This window comes from Bos javanicus, chromosome 2 (assembly GCF_032452875.1).
Source record: "Bos javanicus breed banteng chromosome 2, ARS-OSU_banteng_1.0, whole genome shotgun sequence".
In the NCBI taxonomy this organism is placed as follows: domain Eukaryota; kingdom Metazoa; phylum Chordata; class Mammalia; order Artiodactyla; family Bovidae; genus Bos; species Bos javanicus.
This window is the reverse complement of record NC_083869.1, coordinates 53,682,455-53,708,508: the sequence shown is the minus strand read 5'-3', so window position 1 is coordinate 53,708,508 and position 26,054 is coordinate 53,682,455. Positions and strand designations below refer to the sequence as shown.

Genomic DNA, 26,054 nt, shown 5'->3' with positions numbered 1-26,054 from the left:
TTTTAATTGCACATTTTGCCCCATTAAATCAGAACTGATGAAAACTTTACAACTGTGGGTTGTCTGAAAATTGAAAATCACCTTGGAAAACAACAATGTCGTTGACTATAGAAGGCAATTTCTTCAAATCAAGTAATGATGTGATGTGTGTGGTTAACTGTATCTGCGCAGGAAGTGGTTTTATTTAAAAGTTTTTTCTGCTAACTCCACCCCACCCCTCCACCGCCCCGCCTTTTATTTTTTTCTTCCAGTACTGAAATTAAGCAGCATCCAACCTAGGCCTACTCTTATGACATGTGACTTGAGTTGACTGTTTTTCATTTTTGTTGAAAGAATCATTAACAGTTAGAAGTTGATGAAGTTTCAATAACAAGTGGGCACTGAGAGAAAGGTAAGTGAGTTTTACTTTGTATTAAACATGCAATTTAAACTTGAAAATATTTGGCAGAGTATTCTATGCTTCAGTAGCAACATACAAACCTTTCCAACAAAATTGTAACATTTTCACTTGTGACTGAAACATCAATTTGTTTCCTTTGGTGTAGAGAAGAATATTGTTTTTTAAATTTGCAACCATTAAATTCTAAAGTTTTTAAAAGATATTACACTAAGATTTTATAGGAAAATATTAAAAACAGAGTAAAAGTAAACTTTTAGTTTCAAAGTGCTTCAAATACTGAGAGAAAATGTGAGACTTTGTATCTTTGACTGCTTTATAAAGTGCACTCTTCATGATCTAGATAATAAAGAGAAAAAGGCATTTTGTAAAAGTAAGAAATAACATCTGAATTGCATGCAGCATGAAAGATAGCTACTGTAAAGTATTGTATTAAAGTTAGCATGAGAAACCCTTGAAAAGGTGTAGTTTATTTAATCTGTAGTCTATTAAATGGCTATTAAAAAGCAGGAAGCTTTCAAAATGCAAAAGAAAGTTCTCTAACATGACATTTGAGTTTTTTCCGATAAATTTTATTTAAGATACAGGGTAAAATGAGGGCAAGTTTCTATTTCATAAGTAAAACTCTGCATTTAAAAGAGAAGTCACAGATGACTTCACAGAGGATTACTTATGGGAAAGAGGCAAATTAGAAATATACTTCTGTTATTTAGGTAATTATATAATTTTCTTTCTTTGAGATTTCCAAAACAATAACCTTAGAAATTAAAATAATTTGTTAATCATAAACTGAGAAGAACTTTTCTTTTATAGTGACTTCTTACCTTTACAGAATGTCTTTATGTGCTGTAACATATGTATGAAAAGTATAGAAGTATTGCTAATCTCAGAGACAAATACCTAAAATAAATCTGACTGTAGATTTTTGAGGGAATTTTAATAAAAGCTCCAGATATTATACACTCTTCCATAATATCATTTTTATTGTACTGTTGGATGGGGGACATGATGACCCCACAACACTATTTTTTTATGTTATTAAAAAATGGTTACAGGGTTGATAAGTGGCAACAGTTTTCTTTTCTTTTATTGTCTTCTATTGAATGACTCATATAAATGATTTTTGATGTGGTCAATTTGGTAGGAAATTATTACTTACACTAGTATACTCCATTTTAAGACCTCCTCAATTGTCAATACTGAAGCTAGCTACTTGTTGACTATTAAAATGATCTTGGAAAAAACAGAGATTAGGACTTGATGTTCAATACATTTTTTTTTATTGTTAGAGTATAAGAGAACCCTGCTAATATTTATTTGCTTTGATATTCTGATTAGCTTTTCAATTTGCTCACAATGGAAAGCCTTATTTAAATTTGTCTTCAATATTATGGTTCTGAACATCTATAGAAGCTTTATAATTCAGATAGCTTTGGTTGATATGTTATTACTTTATTTCATTTTACTATAAAAGAGCATCACATGAATAAACATATGTAGTACTTACACGTTAGCAAGAATGTATATCTACATAAGCATTTGGTACTGAAAAAGTCCACTACAGTTTTTTAAAAGCCAAATTATTTTTTAAATGATTGTTTCTTGCAGAAACTGTTAAATTAAAATGCAAATATTTTATGGCGTATGTGTAAAATTAAGAATTAATTAAACATACTTATTATGAAATTATAAAGAGCAACAGGTAGAGATGATAGACATATAAACGAAGATGTTCTCATTTTGTAGAAAACAGGTATGTGTTATCCCTGGAATGCACAGATCAAATCTTAAGAGAATAAATTACAAATGAGTTACTATAAGTTATTATAACTTTATGCATTTTAAGTGAATAGGAAAAAATTCTGATGAAATAAAAACAAGGCAGAGGATCTCATCTGGAAAGTCATTTTTTAAAGAAAAATATGCTCTTCCACTTCGAGCCAGGATTCAGCAAAATTCTGAAAGGCTTGATATTCCTTCTCTTATTCTTTTTAAAAGCTCTATCCCAGAATGGCCTACTCTGTCCCTAACTTAAGGTCAACCATCCTTGGTACCTAGAGAAACAGACCATACTTTTAATTTTTTTTCCTTCCCAACACGCCCCCACTGTTGTTAAAAAATGTACACATCCTATTTTCCAGAAGTTAGAGCATCTGATGAAAAGAATCCATGCTCACAAGAGAAGACTCCAAAGCTTTGTTTCTTGTAACTTGTTATTCAGGACTCCCCTCCCTCTAGTAGAATTTTAATAAGTTCTCTCAGCAGACAAGATCCAAGGGAACAGCTAAATGTTGACTACTCGGTCTCAAGTGAGGAGACTAATTCCATGACAAATAGTTTTGGGGAAATATTTGGGGGCACAAAGACTGTTTTGTTAACCATTCATCCTGTCTCTGGCAATTAACCCCAGAATATCCTGAGAATGTTTTACATGAAGGGTCCATCACAGAAATATGTCCATTTCGTTAAAATATACCTAAAGAAATATATATGTTTCTTGCAGTGGATGAAAATTAACTGTACTATATTTTCAGGGTATTTTGCTATTCTCATACAATTAGAAACTAACGTAATCCAATGTTTTACATGTGTATTTTAAATATCATTTAATATCCTGAACACTTTGGGCACCATATTTTTTGTACTGCAAGATAATGTTATATAACTAAACTATAAAATGTACTTATAATTATTCTAAATTTCAGCTTATAGTAGATAAAATGCCTTTGTTTGCAAATGATAGAAAATAAGCTAAAATTACCCTAGGAAATAGAGGTAGGCACTGATCTGTATAACTGAAAATCCAAGGAGAGAAAAATCAGGCTGGACCCAGCAGCGCACACAGGATTACCAAGACCATTTTCTTCATTCCCTAGCTCTTGTTCTCTCTTTTCTATAAGCACTCTCTGGCAGAAGCTCATACTAAGTTGACCAGGACGCTTCAGGTTTACATCTCACTCTTTTAGAAAACTTTGTACAAAAGAGTGTCTTTCCTCCGAGGCCACAGCAAAGATACTTCAGATTAAGATCTGACTGAATAAAAGCAGGTCACGTGACCATGCTGAGCTGCCTTTGAGATTCAGATACCCTGAGTGATCAGGTAACTGGCTTACTCTTGCACTGATGAGCCACCTTCCCCTGCAACACATGGAGTCTCAGCTGAAAAGAGGGGGCTCCACACTGAGGAACTAAAATTCTTCCCTCAGAAGAAAGAGAACTTCATATCTTAGAGCTGAAAGCCATAGAAAACCATTACACAGCCACATAGGGTAACATTTAAAAGCATTACTTGGGATTTCTCTGCTGGTCCAATGGCTAAGACTCCTGGCTCCCAATGCAGCGGCCTCAGATCAGATCCCTAGTAAGGGAACTTGATCCTGCATGCTGCACCTAAGACCTGGCACAGCCAAATAAATAAATATTTAAATAAGAACAAAAGAGCTACTTAAACTTTCTAAGCTCTGTAGTCAGACAGAAACAATGTCAGTTTAAGAGTAGGTCTAAATGAAGCAAATGTTTTAATTAAACTGAATTTTAAAATATTTTTCCACAGCCATTCCTATGTGCTTCCCAGGTGGCTCAGTGGAAATGAATCTCCTGCAATGCAGGAGAGGTGGGTTCGATCCCTGGGTGGGAAAGATCCTCTGGAAGGAAGCGATGGCAACCTACTCTAGTATTGGAACTTGAAAAATCCCATGGACAAAGGAGCCTGGCGGGCCATAGTCCATGAGGTTCCGGAGTCAGACACAGCTGAGCCACTGAGCACACACGCACTCCATGTATAAACCCTTGCCCCTCAATACTTATCTTCTAAAAGTTTATAATATCGTTGTTGTTTACTTGCTCAGTCGTCCCACTCTTGGCAACCCCATTGAGTGTAGCCTACCAAGCTCCTTTGATCATGGAATTTCCCAGGCAAGAATACTGGAGTGGGTAGGCATTTCCTTCTTCACAAAATCTAGTAAAATCATTATATTAATAATTATAATGGTGACAAAATATATCAAGTACCATAAAAAGATATGAGATGTTCTATTAGGATTCAGACCTTCGTCGAACATTTTTGTCTTCCTGTTATATGCCAGGCAATAAACTAGAGAATTTTGCAGACATATCATTTACCATATTCAGTCAGAGAAATCAGGACAAAATTTTTGAATAAATATGTGTACAGCAGTTCCCCCTTCTCCAAAATTTTGCTTTCTGCAGTGTCCATAATCAACCACAGTCCAAAACTATTGAAGACAAACTTCCAGAAATAATTCATACATTTGCAATTGTTCACCTTTCTGAAGTAGCTTGACGAAGTCTCACCTCGTCCTGCTCCTGCGAATCAGTCCGGAGTCTAGCGTTTCCTCTGTAACTCACTCCTCAGCCATCTTGCTTATCAGATCCATGCTCTCCTGGGTTTGAAGTTTCGCGTTTGTTCTGGAGTCCCCCTTATTTCACTTAATACCGGCCCCATAGCACAAGAGTAGTGCTGCTGGCCTGGTTGTTTGGACATGCCAATGAGAAGCCCTGCGTGCTTCCCCTAAGTGAAAGGGTGTGAGAGAAAAAAAAAAAATACATATATATGTCGAGGCTGCTAAGATTTACAGTAGGGGTGAACCTGAATCTTCTATTCATGAAATTGTGAAGAAGGGAAATAAAATCCTGTGTGCTTTGCTGTTGCACCTCAAACTGCAATAGCTGTGACCACAGTGCATGGTAAGTGCTTAATTAAGATGAAAAAGACATTAAATTTGTACAGTAAAATAATTTGTGTGTGTGTGAGAGACCACTGTCCACATAATTTTACAGTATGTTGTTACAATTGTTCTGTTAGTAGTTGTTAATCTTTTCCTGTGACTAATTAACTAAACTCTATCATAGGTTTGTATACTAAGAAAAAACATTGTCTATATAGGATTTGGTACTGCCTGTAGTTTTGGGTACCCATTATGGCTCTTGGAATGTATCCCCATGGATAAGGGGGTGCTACTGTGGTAGTTTCCAGAGAAAGTTAGAACTGGGGAGATGAAAAACATTCTAAGGGACAGGAAAGAATGTGTCAAAGGATGAAAACATGGAGTAACAGAATTTCCAAGGCAGAGTGAGTTGTCTCCTGCTGTTAGCGACAAGTATACTAGTAAGAGGTTGGGGCAGATAGTTTGAGATTCTAATAGAGTGAACTTGCTGAGCAGATCATGACTCTATAGAATAGGTAACTACAAGGTTGTTAGGCAGGGGAAATCCCTAATTGGATGGCCATAATTGCATCTGGGTGGGTTATGTAGCATCAGGATTTGTTTACTTCTTCCATAGGACTTACTGTTGATGATATACTCTTTAGGGTGGTTTGGAGAAATGCTTGTCTTCTATGAAGAGAGGTTCTAATATAGGCTGTGCTTATAATATTTTGTTTTTTCTTCTATATTGTGGAACTCTGATTGGTTGTTTTTAATTTTGAGAATAAGTGACACAGTGAAATGGTTTGAAAACAAAACCTAAATATAAGCATTTTAGTGAAAATCTTTCTTATTTTCCTGCTTCTATAAACCTCTGTTTTTTCCCACCTTAACCCAACAAGTAACTACTTTTCATAGGTTTTTTAAAAAATCCTTTTATAGTTTTTTTTTTTTTATGCAGAAGCATATATGTATATACACACAGGTATGTGTGCAAATATCTTTATTACATTAAAGGTAGTATGCTATATATATCTCTTCACTTTTTTCTTTCAGTAATATCTTGGAGCTATTTTAATTATAAAGATAATAAACTGTCTAATTCTCTCTCTCTTTGTTTATAGCTGTACTGTATTCCACTCTGTGGATATATTGTACTTAATCTAACCAGTGTCTTTTTTAAAAGAGTCATGAGTGCTTTAAATTTTTTTTTGCTGCTGAAAAGAATGTTTTAATATAATTGTGTACATTTGAAAATATATCTATGGAATGAATTCCCAGAAATACTGTGTTTTTATAAGCCAAGAGATAAAATGGTACTGATAGATAGATAGACAGATAAAATGGTATTGCCAAACTGTCCTTCATGTTAGTTGTAAGTTTTTGAACTTCCATCAGCACTTATTGAGACTGCTGGTGGAGGCTTCATAGCTTTTCTAACAGATTGTGTTACCAAACATTTCAGGTTTTTCCAGTCTGTAGAAAACTGTGTCCTCATAAAGTTTTATGTAATATTTCTGTTATTATGATTGAGATAAGCTTGTTTTTTAAAAGGTTAGAGGTCTTGTTGTTTTTTTACTAATAACAGAGTGTATCCTTTCTCAACTGTATAATTAAGGACCAAAATCTTAGTTAAGTTCAAGGCTAGAATGAGATATTAAAGGAAGTAGGGAATTGAGGCTAGTGTATATAAAATATTCTTTTTATAAAGCTTGAAATAGGCAATAGCTAAAATGAGTATGAAATATGAATGTTTAAGTGAAGGGAAAGAGAAAAGAAATGAAAATAAAGAAAAAAAAATATATATATATATTCAGATATCCAACAAGGTCTCAGATGATACAGTACAGATTGGTGTAATCACTAGCTCAAATAGATAAGTTAACCTGAAACAGAAGGAAGAGCACTTTAATGAGTGTGTATGTAGATGAATTGGATGTAGAGACGATGAAGTGAGGAAAGGAAGTTGAAGGAACACTTTCTCTGTTGATTCTATCTTCATTGAAGTGGTAGGAAAGCACATTTGATGAGAGGGAGTATTTAGGGGATGCCAAAAAATAGGCAGACTATCTTATTTTTAAAAAATCAGTCTTGTCAAAAACATACAACTGTGAATTTTAAAATTGATTTTTCTCTTTCAATGGGCATCAGCCCAATTCAATTCCATAAATAATTTTGAGCTCCAACTAAGTACAGTGTATTATGCTAGGAATTATTGGGGATACAGAGTCAGTGTGCTATCTAGCCAGTGAAAACTTCTTAGGTAGCTAAGTGTATAAACATAAGAATTTAAATATAAATTCATAAATTTAAAGTCAATGCCTTAGAAATATTACAGAATATGCTATTGTCAGAGACTGGTTGTGCTGTGCTGTTCTCAAATGCTCAGTCATGTCCGCTTCATTGTGACTCCATGTACTATAGCCTACCAGGCTCCTCTATCCTTGGGATTCTTCAGAATAAGGGTACTGAAGTGAGGTGCCATTTCCTCCTCCAGGGTAGCTTCCCAACCCAGGGATCCAACTGCTTCAGTTAAGTCTCCTGTGTTAGCCTGTGGATTCCTTACCATTAGCACCACCTGGGAAGCCCAGAGTTTCATTTTACTAAACTCGGTGGCTTATTTATGTCTTCATGTTATTCACATGTGAGTTGCATCTGATGCAACTGAACATTCCTTCTCTCTTGAAATTCTCTCCTTATTTAAATTCTATGATATTTCATTCTCCCAGTTTTTCTCCAAACTATTTGGATGCTCCTTTTCTGTCTCTTTGCTAGCTGTTCCCCATTACCCAACCCTATAAATTTTAAAATGTCCTGCACTTAATCTTCATATTTCTACTTTTTCGGTCCTAGCTATTGTCTTCAAGTTTATTTCTATGCAATATTATATATTGCCATGATTTTAAATACTACCTAAGACTCTTGAGAGTCCCTTGGACTGCAAGGAGATCCAACCAGTCCATTCAGAAGGAGATCAGCCCTGGGATTTCTTTGGAAGGAATGATGCTAAAGCTGAAAGTCCAGTACTTTGGCCACCTCATGCAAAGAGTTGACTCATTGGAAAAGACTCTGATGCTGGGAGGGATTGGGGGCAGGAGGAGAAGGGGACGACAGAGGATGAGATGGCTGGATGGCATCACTGACTCAATGGACATGAGTCTGAGTGAACTCCGGGAGTTGGTGATGGACAGGGAGGCCTGGTGTGCTGCGATTCATGGGGTCGCAAAGAGTCGGACACGACTGAGCGACTGAACTGAACTGAACTGATATTCTAATTAGCTCTCTAGACCAAGCCTTTTGTTTTTTAGCACTAAAGCCGTAAATGCTATTGCCTATCATCTCCACTTGAATGTTGCAAGAGACAACAAAATGAGTATGTTCAAAAACTAAGCTCCTAATTACTCCCCATCTGCCCCCAACCCAGCCTGCCTCTTCCCTATTTTCATTTATCTCATTTAATGGCACCACCATTTATCTCTCTGTTCAGGATAGTAAATAAGAATTATCTCCAGTTTCATTCCTTCTCTCATACTCCCTATCCCAAACCAACATCCAGTTAATCAGCAATAGGCAGAACCTGCAAAATATTAATTCATCTCCCATAATCCTGTTTACTTTTCTCAGTGTTGGCTCTTAAAAAGGTATATATATATTTTTTTTTTTCAGACTATTGGGTCTTTTTATTTTTTGTTTGTTTGTATACTGAATATTCCTCAAAACACCGATAAATGTATACACTACAAAACGTGGCATTTAGATGACATCACAATTTTAAATAGAACCACACTTACTAATTTACTTCCTAGCTTCAAGTTAGAGATAAATCATGTGAAATATATGGAGCAATGTTTATTTGAACATATTTAATGAACTGAAAAGGTTGAAGAAATAGGAGCTTGTAGAATGTTCCTGTCAGATTTTCTGACCCTATAATTGTTTTGTTTGTTTTTGTTATATCATTAAGTATCATTTATATAATTTATCATGTAATCATTAAATGATAAATGTAATTTAGCATTTTCTTGCCCATCTGAGGGCAAGAAATCTGTCTCAAAAACATCGGTGAAGACAAAGATACAGAATAAAAGAAATATATTAAATACACTTTTAATATGTTTTATGTAGAGTATTTTTCAAATTGTTGTTACTACTTACATAAACCCATTTTTAAAATCTATTCATGAATTTTTATATTTATAAATGTTGGTTGGGTATCTTGCTTTTATTTAACTGGTTTTCTCTTAGGAGGAATGAATTAAACATTAAGCAAGGGGTAAATGTATATCAAGATATCCCAAATTTAATCACTTCTTAACACCTCTACTGCTGGAGAGTTCTCCTGACTCATTTCCCTGATTCTACATTTCCTGATAATCATTTTCTGAAGAGTAGCCAGAGTAACTTTCTTAAGACTTAAATCATACAACTCTCCAACTAAAACATTCCAAATGATTTTCTATTGTACTTTAATTCAGTCTTTTTCCATGATTTTTCAGATACTCTGCCTAATTACTCTGCTTTTGTTTGCTTAAATGGCATTTTGGATATGAGGAATCATTATTACATGTGAAGTCATTTAGTGGCTATCTTTACCCAAAACTGAATGCTCTATGAAAGTGTTGACTTTTTCTGCCTCTTTACTACTGAATACTGAGAATCTGGAACAGTGGTAGGCATATAATAAACACTCTAAATATTTGATTAGTGAAAGAATAAATAATATGAAAGCTGAATGTGGACTGTGGAGCCAGGGAAGGTTTTCTGGAGATTTGTGACTTCTGTTGGGTCTCACAAATAAGATAAACTTAGGGGAAAGAAAGCTAGAAACATATTTCAAACAATGACACTTTATGGACTCCTTTTGAGTAACATGACAGTGCCGAAGGTGGGATTGGAACATTGGATCCATTCTATACTGTGGCGCTTCTCTGAAACTCCAAATCAAACAACCCTCCATCTGAGAACATATTGAATAAACTGATAAAAAAAACACCAACTACCTCTTAGCATTTAAATTTTAAGCTGTTTCTCTACAACCATGGTGTTACATTGAATAATTTTACTTATTTTAGATTCATTTCCTAAACAATTAGAGAACTTTTTGTTCTAGTCTCTGCTGATATAATGACAAGCTTGGAGTCATAACGAGATTTCTTTTTAAAATAGCTGTAAAAGGTAGAATGCTCAGGAAGTTGAGTGCTGTGTCAAGGGAATTTTTTTTTTTTTTTAAATTAATCTTTCTGCTTCAGTTAAGTTCATATTAGAACTTTAAGGGATAGAAACTGAACAGTGAGGCCCATATTAATCTTTTTCGCCTTTCTGTTACATGCCCTGGGAAATCAAGTAGTCTGAGCCTCTATTCATACCTTGATGGTTCTCCTAAAGGAAGTAGAATGTAGGAGGAAAAAAATGAATGTTGATTTATCCCAGTGGTGTCTCCAACACTGTGGTAGGTACCATGATGTTAGGCTAAACAAACAGTATTCCTTTCTTGTCTAGATACTTGCAGTAGCATGAGACATTGTTAATAAAAATGATTATTAGAGTGGGATTATTAATAGTAATCATTAGTGCTATGATTTATTCACTGTGTATTATGTATCAGGTGTTTTGAATACTTAATAGCATTTGAATCCTACAAACATTATGTAAGGGAGTTAGTATTCCCATTTTAAAGATAAGAAAGCTTAGGTTAAGTGGTTAAGTGCCCAAATTTATAGTGCTATTGGTAGGCTGAATCATGATTCGTATGAAGATCCACATGATATAAAATTCTTGTTATTTTCCACTATGTCATGCTATCATTTCTAAGCCTGTTAGGCGTCGGTAGTTAAGCCATACTGAACCTCATTCAGGAGGCGCTATAGTCTGAAACAGTTTAGAAGGATCCTGCTCTGTCTCATATGTAAAAAAACTATTCCATCTGTAAAAACCTGTCCCTTATTCATATATATATGCACACATCTACTTTATGTACAGATGTTATAAAATATGTGAGGAAGAAGACATTTTTTGCCTTAGTTTCCTGTTTCTCTTTTCTTATCTTCCCTGGACCCTATGTTTCCTTTCAGCCCTTAGATCCCACAAATTCTGTCCTAGAATCATGCTGTCCATTATGGTAGAAATTAGCCCTAGATGGCTATTTAGCATTTAAAATGCATGAATCTAAATTGAGTGTTAAATAAGCACCAGTTTTTGAAGACAATAGAAACAAACAATGTAAAGTATCTCATTAATATTTTTACATTTTTATATGCTAAAATTATGTCAACATAGGGAATTAAATAAAAAAATATTATTTTAATGGGGTCACTTCTTTCATTTTCCTCATACAGGATGGCTACCAGAAAATTTTAAATTACTCATGTTACAACTATTTCTAGTGGATGGCAAAATTTTAGGCCATCTCTTCTTCTCACAAGATTACTTGACATTCTTATTCATTTTTATGATTTGAATTTAATCAATATGGGCCTTCAATTTTTATGTTTGGCTTTGGTCTCTCTCCCAGTATTGTTCCTGGTTCCGGTTGTCACTTGATACCTCTTCCCTAATGTCTAGTCAGCAGTTCAAACTGAGTATACGCCTCATGTGAAAACCATAATCTCCCTACAGAATCCCCATTCTCTTTTAAACTTCAGTTAAGTTCTTCAAATCACCTAAAGAAGTAAGCTTGGGATCTCCATGGACTCCTGTCCATACATCCAATCAATTACCATTGGTATTCAGTTCCTTCTCTCTGTGTTCAGTTATTGTCTTAGTTACTCATTTGGTTATCCTTTAAGGCTTGTCTAGACTATGGCAAAGGGTCTTACTTTAGTACTCATTTCTCTTACGTCATTTGGCCTATGTAAAGTTTATTTTATGTCTTTATGGTGATGGTTGGGTTCAAATTAATTAATACAAATAAGAATGTCTATTGTCTATTTATAATCTATTTAGAGTTTTAAAAGTGACTTTGCATAATTATTTTTATGTAGCTATTCTAGCAAGCTAGTGGAAAAAGCAGATTTAATAAAAGACAAGGAAGCTTGGAGAAAAGTGTTTGAGGATAGGCTAAGGACATATTCTTCCCAAATTCTGGTCCAGAACATTTTAATTTCTTATGGAGATAGTAAAGATTATATTTATATATAAGTATATATACATATATATGTATATATATATTTTACATGGAATATATTGCTTTATTGGAGAAGGCAACGGCAACCCACTCCAGTACTCTTGCCTGGAAAATCCCATGGGCGGAGGAGACTGGTAGGCTGCTATCCATGGGGTCGCTAAGAGTTGGGCATGACTGAGCGATTTCACTTTCACTTTTCACTTTCATGCATTGGAGAAGGAAATGGCAACCCACTCCAGTATTCTTGCCTGGAGAATCCCAGGGACAGAGGAGCCTAGTGGGCTGCCGTCTATGGGGTCACACAGAGTCGGACACGACTGCAGCGACTTAGCAGCAGCAGCAGCGTTGCTTTATACTTTGTGCTAGTTTCTGCTGTACAACAAAGTGAATCAGTTTTACATATACATATATCCATTCTTTTCTTAGGTTTCCTCCCATTTAGGTTATCACAGATCACTGAGTAGAGTTCCCAGGGCTGTACAATAGGTTCTCATTAATTCTCTTTTCTTTTTACATAGTAATGTACATATGCCAATCCCAATCTCCCAATTTGTAGCACCACCTCCTTCTCCCTTGGTAAATTTGTTTGTTCTCTACATCTATGACTCTCTTCTAATAGCAAATAAGTTCATCTATACCATTTTTCTAGATTCCACATCTGAGAGACATTATACGATATTTGTTTCTCTCTTTCTGACTTGCTTCACTCTGTATGACAGTCCCTAGGTCCATCCATGTCTTGAAAATGGCACAGTTTTGTTTCCTTTTATGACTATTATAATATTCCATTGTGTGTGTGTGTGTGTGTATATATATATATATATATATATATGCCACATCTTCTTTATCCTTTCTTCTGTTGATGGACATTTAGGTTCTTACCACCTCTTGGCTATTGTAAATAGTGCTCCAGTGAACATCGGAGTGCATGTATCCTTTTGAATTATGTCTTTCTCCTTATGTTTACCTAGGAGTCGGATTGCTGGATCATATGGTCAGATTTATGATCATACAGCCAGATAGATAATATCTGGTCATCATGGCTTGGCTGCTCCCCTCCTCATACTTTTTACCACATAGTAAATTGTAATGTAGGTGCTTCCCTGATAGCTCAGTTGGTAACGAATCCACCTGCAATGCAGGAGACCTGAGTCCAGTCCCTGCATTGGGAAGATCCCCTGGAGGAGGGATCTCCACTCCAATATTCTGGCCTGAAGAATTCCATGGACAGTAATAGTCCGTGGGGTTGCAAAGAGTTGGACATGACTGAGTGACTTTCACTCACTTCGCTCGTGGTAGTTCTATTTTTGCTTTTTTAAGGAACTTCCGTATCATTCTCCATAGTGGCTGTGAAGTGAAAATGAAAGTGTTAATCAGTCGTGTCCGACTCTTTCTGAGCACAGTCTCCTCAGTCCACAGAATTTTCCAGGGAAGAATACCAGAGTGGGTTGCCATTCCCTTCTCCAGGATATCTTTCTGACCCAGGGATCAAAACCACATCTCCTGCATTACAGGCAGATTCTTTTTTTTTTTTTTTTTAACTTTACAATATTGTATTGGTTTTGCCATATATCAACATGAATCCGCCACAGGTATACTGAGCCACAGGAAAGCCCAGTAGTGGCTGTACAAATTTACATTTCCACCAACAGTGTAGGAAGAGGGTTCCCTTTTCCCCACACCCTCTCCAGCATTTATTGTGGAGATTTTTGTTTGTAGATTTTTTTGATGACAGCCATTCTAACCAATATGAGAGATAGTAAAGATAAAAGAGTATTGCCTGGGAAGTCAGAAAAATAAAGTTAAATCTTGGGCTCCATCAGTTGTTAGATAGTATATATGTTATTTTATACAACTTACTTAATCTCTCTGAGCCAGAGTTTCCTGATTTATTATTGTTCCTAAGTTGCTAAGTCATATCTGAATCTTTTGTGACCCTATGCACTATATAGCCTGCCAGGCTCCTCTGGCCATGGGATTTCCCAGGCAAAAGTACTGGAATAGGTTGCCATTTCCTTCTCCAGGGAATCTTCTTAACCCAGGGATTGAAACCGCATCTTCTCCATTGACAGGTGGGGTTCTTTACTACTGAGCCATCAGGGAAGCCCTGATCTATAAAAACAAGGCTTTTTCTCACAAGATTAAAAAAAATAATAATGTACATAAGGAACTTTGCCTAGTTTGTGTCATAAAATACTGTTTTAGAAAGATTAAATGTAATGTGAATAGTAGTTGTAGTATAACTGTTCTATCAGATTGTCTTGAAACACATGATGACCATTTTCCCCTTCCATATGATATAAAAATCATGTCAGGATAATTTTGGTTTATTTCAACTCTGATTAGTCTGACAAGATTATGAAACTCGTCAAAAGCAATTTCTTGCTATTAGTTTCATTTCCTCAGTACAGCTGTGTGGGAGACAAGAAAGGAGGCTCACTCTTTTCTTGTTTATTTACCAATTTTTGGTTGATATGGAGAATTTCCTTTGAGCAGTTCACGATGTGTCCTAACCAAAAATACCCTTTAATTTTGAAAAATTAATATTCATCACACAGAGCAGTTAAAAAAGTGGAAGGCAGCTACTGAATCTTGGACCTAAAATTAAAATGAAGCAAAGACGAACTACATAAACTAGGAGAGAGCAAAAAAAAAAAGTAGGTTTTTTTGACTCACTTTTATATTATATCTGATTTTTGCCTTGGATTTTAAAGTATCAGTGTAGATTGTTCACAAAGCATGGGGGTCCTAGAAAAATACTCTCGGGGAAAAATAAGAAAAGATTTTGGAATGTCCAAGGTCTAAGGTGCTGAGCCAGTGAGCAAAGTCTTTTTCTGTTTTTATTCTGTTTTGTTTTCCCCTTGAGGAAACCTGATGAAAATTTCATGTATGGAGGTAGACTGAATATACCAATCTCAGTCCTAATTCTGAAAGCACTTGGTATTAGGCCATCCATTAAATGATAGAAGGTGTGGCAGTGGGAAGTCCCTGACAAAATAATTGGGAGATAAGTGGCTGTGGGGTTGTCCCTGGAGAATTAGCTGCTTTTTACAGGCCAGAAGTTTTAGATTAGAAGTCTGGCTCTAAGAAAGGGGATTAACAAGTTTACCATAGCTGCAGGGTGGGAAATCAGTTGGAGAGGAAAACCAGAGACTAGTCAGCATGGCAGATGGGTAGAGAGTATGTCTTGAGTCATGAATGGAGCCAAGGTGAGATGCAGTGGATATTCTGACTTTCCCTGACCATGGTGCACTGATCCCAGGTCCATGTGGCAGCTTTTGATGTGGAGAGTAGAAAAGAAGCACGAGAATCCAATAACACTTGGGACTGCGAATCATGACCATTCTAATATGGTGGCAAACTTGCACTTGTTGCAAATGCTCATTTTAATACTGGAAAAATTAGAAACAAAGAATTTCAGTCAGGCACCAAATGTTCTTGGTCCAGTGCAGTGTATCAACACTGAAAAAAATACAGCATTTGACTTTTAGGAGTCCAAAGTCAATTTGGCAGGAGGGACATCTAACTCAAGTAGAGAACAGAGAACAAAAGAAGTCAGGATATGATCATCTGCCAAAATATAATAGAAACAGTAAAGGAGGTCAGAGCAGAGAGGGGGAAAAGGAACTTGCTTAGCAATAGCAAAGAGCACAGCACAATATCCTATTCGTGGTAATTTCAGATCATGTTGAAAAAATTGTATAAATAAATAATGTTAATCTCCAGTGAATTTCTTTCTAAAGTTGAGATACAAATGCAGTCTCTTGGTTTTGTTCTCCATTTTCAATCCTATCAGCTTGGATTTAAAAATAATAAGATATTGAAAATCATACCAGTTCAATATGCAGCAGAAACTCTGCTCAACCCACAAATCAGAGAAGCAAAACTCCTAGAGGTGATTGACTCCTGGGGTCACAGTCACAGATATCCCCAGGTCAGTCAGGTTATCTATGCAAATAAAGGGTGAAGGGAGAGAAAGCCTGATTCAGAGAGAACTCATTCTGTTTACAAGATGCTGAAGCTACACATCTCCACCTGATAGTTCTCATGCATACCTTAACCAGTTCTTCACATCTCATCATTTTTTAAGAGAAGACACACAAATACAGACTTGTTTTTAGAAAAAGTAAAAATTATCATGTTTCAATTGGAAGCTGATTCAAAATTCTCCAAAACATTGTTCAGGCCCAACAACATATGTCTGTGGGTTGAATTTGGTTGGCAGTCTGCCGGTTTTCCACCTCTTCTTGAATTTATAGCTGCTCCTAAGAAAGCAGGAGCAGGGTGTAATGATTAGAGAGAACTAGAGTCCTCTGAGTAACTTCTGTGCACACAATGAATCCTAATAAATGGCTGGAGACTGACTAGCACATTTACTTTATGAAAAAGCTTCCGTTTGTCTATAACCTTTTTATTTAGGTCCTTCTTTTGTTTGTCTGCCTTTCACAACTAGGCTCATTTACTTTACTTGGAAGAACAAACTCTTCTGCTGCTAGTCCTCCTCAAAGCATTGTTTTAACCATTAAGATGTCTCCAAAATTTAACTTTTCTAAGTAATAACAAATATAATAATCTTTAGTTTCCCTGATTTTCACAAAATCATAAAATATCAAATACAGATCAGAACACCTATACTTGTAAAGGATCAATTGTCATAGGGCAAAGAAAAGAGAGTTTTAGTTTTGTATACCTTAGGTGGCAATAATAATAGTAACAACAATTGTGTATGTGCATGCACACACATACATGTGTGAAATTCTCAGTGCATAGGATGAGGAAACGTAGCCCAAGTGTGGTTGTATAGCCCATCATATGTGTTATCTCTTAATAGATGATTATCTCTTTTCCAGAAGTAGTCATGACAATGGATATAAATGATATGGGAGGACACAGAGAAAAAGAACTACTGTTCAATAATTTTTAATTAGGTAATCTGATAGACATTTTAAAATTCTACCATTTATGAATTCCTTTTCACTTCAAGATGTCCAAATCAAAATCCTATATTTTACTTTATGAGGGGTCTAAATTAAGACAGAAATTTGGCTAAATTACTTCAAATTACAGTTACACTCAGTTAGCTGGAACCTAGTTTGATAATGCATACAACTATCTCTTCTAACTCCTACTTCCTGAGTAGAGGCCTCTGAAATCTACTTTGAGGAAAGACAAGCAAAACAACTTATTTCAGTGGGAAAATATCCCCTAAACAAATCCTGGGTTGAGGTTCCTAACAATGCAGCTGAAGCTCTTCAAGCAATTATAGCAACATAAGAGCCTTTAGTTAAGCAGCCTAGAAAGGATACAATTTAAGATATATAATAACAGAGGATATTATAGTATCTTCAAAGACTAGCATTGAAAAACACACTCAAAAACTTTTAATTTAAATAATGTGGACTGCTAAAAATGTTTACTATTTTGATATTCTTGACTTCATGAAAGAAAGCTTTCAGTTCAGTTCAGTTCAGTCACTCAGTCATGTCCGACTCTTTGCGACTCCATGAATTGCAGCACGCCAGGCCTCCCTGTCCGTCACCAACTCCCGGAGTGCACTCAGACTCATGTCCATCGAGTCGGTGATGCCATCCAGCCATCTCATCCTCTGTCGTCCCCTTCTTCTCCTGCCCCTAATCCCTCCCAGCATCAGGATCTTTTCCAATGAATCAACTCTTTGCATGAGGTGGCCAAAGTACTAGAGTTTCAGCTTTAGCATCATTCCTTCCAAAGAAATCCCAGGGCTGATCTCCTTCAGAATGGACTGGTTGGATCTCCTTGCAGTCCAAGGGACTCTCAAGAGTCTTCTCCAACACCACAGTTCCAAAGCATCAATTCTTCAGTGCTCAGCTTTCTTCACAGTCCAACTCTCACATCCATATATGACCACAGGAAAAACCATAGCCTTGACTAGACGGACCTTTGTTGGCAAAGTAATGTCTCTGCTTTTCAATATGCTATCTAGGTTGGTCATGACTTTCCTTCCAAGGAGAAACTTTACTGTCCCCAGATTTCAGATTAAATTTGAATGAAAACAGCAATATTTTATGGAATCTGTTTTGTTCTCACACTAAATATCTTTTGATGTTTAACAAGGAAGAGAATGGCTTTCCACATGTTCAAATTGTTCAAGTTGTTTTACTCAAACTTACTATGTTTATGATATAAAAAACAACAACAAAAAACACTTGATGAAAGTTCTACAATAGACCTAGATTTCTTGTAGTATAAGCCAACTTGGTTTTTCCTTTATATAAAATAATTAATTTTGCAGCAAAAGTTAGGACTGGATATATGTTCTAGATAGCTAAACATCATATTTTAATTAATCTCAAATAAGATATTCACAGTATTCCTTACATGTACCTAGGTGTCTGTGTGTCAATCTATATACTAGATAATATATAATTAATGCTAAATCTATATACTAAATAATATATATTTATTTAGCTACCTACTCATTTCTCTTCTTGCTGTTCTCAACTGTGATCCACACACCACTCCCCCAAAACACCGGCATATTCCAAAGGGAATTTTAATTCCGGAAAACTTAATTAGAGCAAAAATATTAACAAGTATGAACCTAGTACCATTGGTCTTTAAAAATAAGACAATTGTAGTAATTGTTACAATTTTAGGACAATGACGATATAAAATTAAAAAAAAAAAAACTATATAATTCTGTCAAAGTTTCTCATCAAAGTTCAATGTGCATATGAATCACTAAGGGTGGTGGCCAAATGTGTTCTTTCTCAGGCTCATTCTCAGTCCTGCTAAATGGGAATATCTTTGGAAGGTACGGTGAAATATGCATGTCTGTGAAGCTTCTCACACTGATCCTTGAGAATCACTGCTCTACAGCTGTCAGCTATCTTCTTTCTCACTTCTAGAGTCTTTTTTTTTTTTTTTTTTAGCTGAAGTTGAGTTATTTCTGACCCTGCCTCTCATGGGAAAGCTTAATGTAGGGGATCTTTAACTAATTCCAGTGAAATGGAGTTCTGTGAATTTAATAATAAACTGTAACAAGTGATTATGGCTTTTAGTGTGCACTTAAGATACACAAATCAAGTATGTTACCTCCTTGTTTACAAGTCCCAGTGCCTCAGGAAGTCACACCTTCTTCATTAGGCATAGTTTTGTCCCTGACTACAACATCCTCTATTGGAAAACTGGTCATTCATTGCCTCATTTTCTTGCTAAGATTAAAACCCCACCTCTCTACTAACAGTCTTCTATGTGGGTAATCGAGCTAGCTCTGAACAAATACCCAATGTTCAGAACTCTGACTGTAACAAACCTCCTAGCTGATAAAAATCTGCAGAGCTGAACTTCTGAGGATTGCTCCTCTAAGAATGGGTATTTTTTCCTACTTGTTAAAAAAAGCTTTTTATTCAACTTGTATCCCCAGTTACCAAGTATTTACCAAGATTGTAACCGAATAGTTATGTAATTATTAGACTCAATGGCACCTACTGTCGATACCTGTGGATAAGAGAGCTCTTCAGCATCTGTTCACTTCAGATGTAGAGCCAGGTCCCAGGTCTTGTTTCACCTAGATAAATCACAAGAAATGACAGTTCCTTCTAATTAATATTTTATATATATATATATTTACACACACACACACACACACATGTGCTAAGTCGCTTCAGTTGTGTTTAACTCTGTGTAACCCTATGGGCTGCAGCCTTCCAGGCTCCTCTGTCCATGATATTCTCCAGGCAAGAATACTGGAGTGTCTTGCCATTTCCTCTCCAATATATATATGAGTTATTTATATAGAAAGAACATTATCCTACCTCACACAAACAGCAATTATTTCCAGAAGGATCACAGTTCTAAAAAAAAAAGTTTAAACACCAAAGCTTTTTAGAGGAAAATACATGAATAGTCTTTGTAGCCGTGGATTAGGCAAGGACTTCTTAAGAGGACAAAAAGAGCACTAATCACAAAGTTAGATAAGTGATACATTGGATATATTAAAGCTAAATCTCTACTAATGAAAAGATGAGTGAGTAAAAAGCAACCTACAAAAAAAAGAAAATCACTATTGCAACAGATATACTAAAAAGAAACTTGTATTCAGGATATAAAACAGCTCCTACAAATCAGTAAGAAAAGGACAATTTTGCACAGATACTTCCAAAGAATATCAAATAGCAATCAGCTACACAAATGAAATTTTGAGTGAAATAAGCCCAGCAATAAAAAGTATATATTCTAGGTTTCTGTTATATATAAGTTCAAAATAGACAAAACTTAAGAAGGTAGAATGATGGTTATCACTGATGGGGTTGGGGATAGACAGTGACCGGAAGGGAGCTTCCGAGGGCTTTTGGAGTGCTGTTGATTTTGAGTTTCTCAGTTTGGGTGTGGTTACATGAGTATGCATTCAGTTTGTGACAATTCATGTTATAAAAATACAGGCATACACACACATAAAAAAATTGATTTAAACTGTGTTTTAGGCATATGTTATTGAGCGAGAAAGAAATCATTTTTAAATGCATTTAAAAAGTTATTCTGAAATATTTGTATCTTAATGGGGCTATCATTGTCACAGTGATGGACCATATTACTGTCCCATTCTCAGACATGTCCCTTTGGCACTGAAATCCAATTCAATCAATTCAGAGTTTGAAGACATGGGCATTAGGGAAAGACTAATAGGATACAATAACAAATTTGCTAAATAAAACAAATGTCAGCCACATTTTACTACCCTCCATTACTGACTCTCATTAATTACTGTCGAACACTAATTATGCAATATGCAGCTTCCCCATATTTTAACTTGGGCAGGCCAAGATGGAGATAGAGGGAGCCTAGTGTACTGCAATCAATGTGTGATTAGATTTCATCTGCTTGATAAAAGGGCTTTGCAACTGAGTCATGTCCTTTAGGAAATAAATGCTATAGGACATGAAATTCCAGGAAACAAGCCATCACAGGTTGAAATGTGTATTTTTGCACTTGATACACTTCCAACAAAGATCAGAGAGTCAGGTCTGTCCCAGAGAATGAGACAGCTTGTTTTGCCAGTTATTTTAATTCTGTGGCTGCCGAACAACTTGTTGTACAGCTGATGTTTTCTGTGTAAGTGACATTTCATCGTCCGCTGCCCTAAGATAGTCACCCTGTTTTCCCTTAATTGATACTTGTACGCAAGAGGCGGAAAATGGCTCAGCATTTCTTGCTAGATTAGGTCAAAACTGACAGAGGAAGCAGAGAGAAGATTGCATTACTTATACCCCTTATGGTTCTCTTCTGTATCTAAGGAGATTGCCATTTCATAAAATTTCTTTTGCTGCCTGAACATCAATGTAATAATACAAGCATTTAGTTCCTATTTGCTTTTATTTCTTTTTTTTTTTAACTGCTTACCTGGTCACCAGTGGGAAATTCATAAGCAGTTCTACTAACTCTCAACTTAATTTTTCTTCTTTGTCCTTAATAAGATGCAATTGTATCCTTGGACCTCTCTTCCTTAAATGCTTCATTTTGTCTTTTCTGTGGAGCCTTTACTTTTCTCTTCATTTGATTTATAACCAGAAGAATTAAACATGCCTCTGAAAGTTCAAAGTGAGTTTCCTGAAGGTTTTTTGATTTTGTTTTTCCTGGATTGTGGGGTATTCTTATCACAAGATTAATGTTTACAAATAGATGTGGTGGTATTTATTCTGATTCAAAGTTAATTAAGAAGCATCCCATGAAAATGTTACTGTTCATTGTGCAGCCTCAGTAACTGGGGATCCATTCTTCTGGGTCTCTTTTCACCAAGTCTTTTGGAAAGAGATTATGTCTTTAACAAAGTCATCAACAGTTCCCAGAATCTATAAGACAAGCCCACATTCTTTAATGAAGCAGTAATATTTCTGTGCATGTGTGCTAAGTTGCTTCAATTGTGTCCAACTCTTTACAACCATATGAACTGTAGACTGCCACGCTCCTCTGTCCATGGGATTCTCCAGGCAAGAATACTGTAGTGGGCTGCCATGCCCGCCTCCTGGGGATCTTCCCAACCCAGAGATCAAACCCGAGCCTCATGTCTCCTGCATTGGCAGGTCGGTTCTTTACCTCTGGCATCACCTAGGAAGCCCCAAGGTTGTCCTGCTGCTGCTGCTAAGTCGCTTCAGTCGTGTCCGACTCTGTGCAACCCCATAGACAGCAGCTCACCAGGCTTCCCCGTCCCTGGGATTCTCCAGGCAAGAACACTGGAGTGGGTTGCCATTTCCTTCTCCAATGCATGAAAGTGAAAGGTGAAAGTGAAGTCGCTCAGTCGTGTCTGACTCTTAGCGACCCCATGGACTGCAGCCTACCAGGCTCCTCCATCCATGGGATTTTCCAGGCAAGAGTACTGGAGTGGGATGCCATTGCCTTCTCCGCAAGGTTGTCCTAATCCAGCTCTAATCCACTGTCTGTATCTAGCTTTCCAAATTATCCACTCCCCTCTATTATGTGTTGTGGATGTTCACCTTGCCTTTCCTTAAATTTTTTTACCTCAGCCTGCACTGCTCTTGAAATCCCTTCTCTGCCTTTTGAATCGTGTTTGTCATACAGTTTCAAGTTTATCATATGGTATCACTTTCACCATCACCAGAAATTGCCCTCAGACCCATTCTCTGTTGCACTCTAATCAGACTCCATTGTAAGTAAGCATGTATATGTCCAACTCTACTCCAGAATTTTTAATAATTTTTGTAGAAACTGTGGGACCTAGAAAGTCTGTTTCTCAGGGTAGAGGCTCAAAGATTATTTGAAATATAATATATGTTGCATTTCTCCCAGTAGGATTGAGACTAGTGGACTAAAGTGCCCAGGGAGGGAGCACTAGCAGCATGATACTAAGGTTGCCTACCACAGTTTTGTTCAGTATTTATTCTACTTAAAACACATTTTATATTTTACTTGTCATTTTCACTATTTAGGATACCCATGTGAAGAATAACTGTATTACCATTTATCCATGAAGCTGATCTGCCTGACTTTGTCAGTAAATGCAGCGTATCACCCAGATTTCTTGATATAAGTTAACTAAATGCAAAGTCTTATTATAACATTTCCTATATGTAATACCTGTCCAGTCAAAGACAATGTTACCCAGTGGTGTGGCTATGGTCAAATTCCTTTACTGTGAGCTTCCTTTCTCATTATATTTGACATTTTTGAAACTGAGTTTTATTGCACTTGCTCTGCTTATGAAAATGGTCTAGGGAAATTAGACTTAATAGAGATGTAGAAGCCACAGGGAAAAAAAAAAAAGAAAAGAAAAGCAAACTCGAAGGAAAGTGAAATTAAAATGTTATTTTGGTAAATGGCTGCTCTGGTGGAGATGACAAACAATCGCAATGCAAGTTAATTACTGACCTATCAAGAAAGGGTAGCATGGAGGTTGTGCCACACATTACTGGAGCAACCACAGTCACAAGTCATTTCCACAGGGGAAGAAACAGGCTGTGCTTTACCACAGATCAACAGATCTTTCCAGGGGACAGAAATGAGTTTCTCACAAATACAGTATCTGTCTGTGGAGTTTCCACACACTCTCAGTAGACCTGGAGAAAGCTCTTCCTACACATTCCGGAAAAGGAATGGGGTCATATTGCCACAAGGAGTTCCTGTGTGTCAAGGCAGAGAGAACCTTGGCTTTTGGTGGTTATGGTGACCATACAGCTCACTGCTACACAGTGGAAACCCAAGCTGACACCCAAGGAACGGGAAAACACTGAGGCACACTCAGTGCTTACCTCTGAGATAGTTCTCCTCACTAAGTCTTTAGTGGGAATCCATGTCAGGCAAGAGAGTCCTTCCATTTAGAGAAAAAATGTCAAGCACCCAAAGAAAATTGAAACTTGAGGGAGACTTTCTCTATTGTTAGAACATAGAACCCTGCTAAATCCCAAGATGGTCATAAATGTGGTCATTTTTTTTCTTAATAAGAAACAAAATGGTTGTCTGAAATGGAAGTAGGCTAATGTTCATATTTTTTAAATTTTGTATGATTTTCCAAATATACTTTAATGTTGGCGTCAAAGAGTATGAAAAACATTGCTTATTTGCAGCCTTATTTCATTAACTTACTGTGAAATATCCTTCGTTCACTGGTCCTCAGACCCACTGGCCAGAGTAAGTTATACATATTCTTTTTAAAATAAGAAATAAATTTGATCAGAAGCATTTCTATTGGTAATACTTTCCTGGGCTATATACTCTGGCCTTAACTAGGGTCCATATTTATTTTCCATTTCTATATTCTGCAAACATTTATTAAGTCTTTGTGGTTTTGTCAGGAAGCACAGGGATGTAAATGATTAAAGACTTACATGATCTATACTTAATATGGGTGCTCTACCATCATTTTATCCACTAGATCTCCATTAGATTTCCTTTGGAATTCTTGTTACCTTAGTTTTCCAGACACAGTTTCCCCCTGATCTAGGGGTCTGTGACCAAGGCAAGGATGTTTGGAGATGCAGCACTTGAGATCTGTCCTGGGACTACTTGGAACAGGTGGGGACACTTTGGGGAAGAACCACCAATATCCTTCAACTTTAATTTTCTCTGCTCTGTAGCACGGAAATAATTTCATAGTGTCCATTCAGTTTCTCCTAATTCAAATAATTCTTAATACACTTTTATTTTAATGTTTCTGATGCGAAAGAGATGTCAAAAATAAACTTTCTAACTCAGGAGACTTAATGTAATTAACAGAGTGCAACAGATAATCGACAGAGCAGCTATGAAATTTAGAATTAGATGAAATATCACATTCATTCCTATTTAGGTATTTGCAGTGTGAGTGGGAAAATCGGACCCAGAATATTACTGAGCCAACCAAGTCTGTTGAGCAGAGTCAAAGTTTGTGGGGCTCTTATGAAGTGCATTCTCATCACTGTTTCCTGTTTTTTAAACAGTATTGAAAGTGGAACTGGTGTAATATCACAAGCTATTCTTGCTCTTCTCTTGGTACATATAAAATCAGGAAGTCTAGAGAAATTGTGAAGGCAGCCTTAAGTGATTTACATTTAAATTTCTAACTCAAGGATGTTTATTTAGACAGTTTTGTAAAATAAAATTGACATTTTAAACACATGCAAAATGAACTAATTCTTCAATATTTTCCTTAGGCTTCCACCATGCTTCTGTGTGCTTCCTGTAAGAATATAAATGCATTAGTCATCATTTTTTTCTAATAGAATTTAATAACAGTGATGATGATGATGATAAGATGTTATAGAAGGAATACAGGAAATACTGAATAAGCATGTAGATCACATGAAACAAACTTAATATGACATATAGTTAGCAGAATGCTGGATGTTCTGAAACTGTATAGGAATAAACATAGAAAAGGGCTTCCCGGGTGGCACTGGTATAAAGAACCCACCGATCAATGCAGGAGACAAAAGAGATGTAGGTTCAGTCCCTGGGTTAGGAAGATCCCCTGGAGGTGGGGCATGGCAATCCACTTCAGTATTCTTGCCTGGAGAATCCCATGGACAGCGGAGCCTGGCAGATTATGGTCCATGGGGTCACAAAGAGTTAGACATGACTGAAGTGACTTAGCACACATGCACAAGCATAGAAAAATATTACTGATTTTTCGATATACTCTACCAAATCTAGAAACTCGAGGGTCAGTGAGAAATGAAAATACAGGTGGAACAACAGAATATGATTTCAAAACCCTATGCATGTTCTTGGAATAATAACATAAAAACTCATTGATTAGAGCTCTTCATTGCCTTCCTTAACACATCCTGAAATTAATACTTCTAGGTTCCTGGAATTATATTCTTCCCCTGATGCTGGAAGCAAGTCATGATGGACCCTGGGGTTTGAGGGTTTCTTTCGACTCATAGTTGGGCAG

General features: G+C 36.4%; 1 protein-coding gene across 2 annotated transcripts in view; it reads left to right on the top strand.

Moving 5' to 3' along the window:
• Positions 1-237: 237 nt before the first annotated feature.
• Positions 238-26,054, top strand: part of ARHGAP15 (Rho GTPase activating protein 15) — a 701,521-nt gene continuing 675,704 nt past the window's right edge. For both annotated transcript variants that reach the window (XM_061438774.1, XM_061438765.1), the window contains exon 1: positions 238-391. The gene's annotated coding sequence lies outside the window, so the exon portion shown is untranslated. The remainder of the gene's footprint in view (positions 392-26,054) is intronic.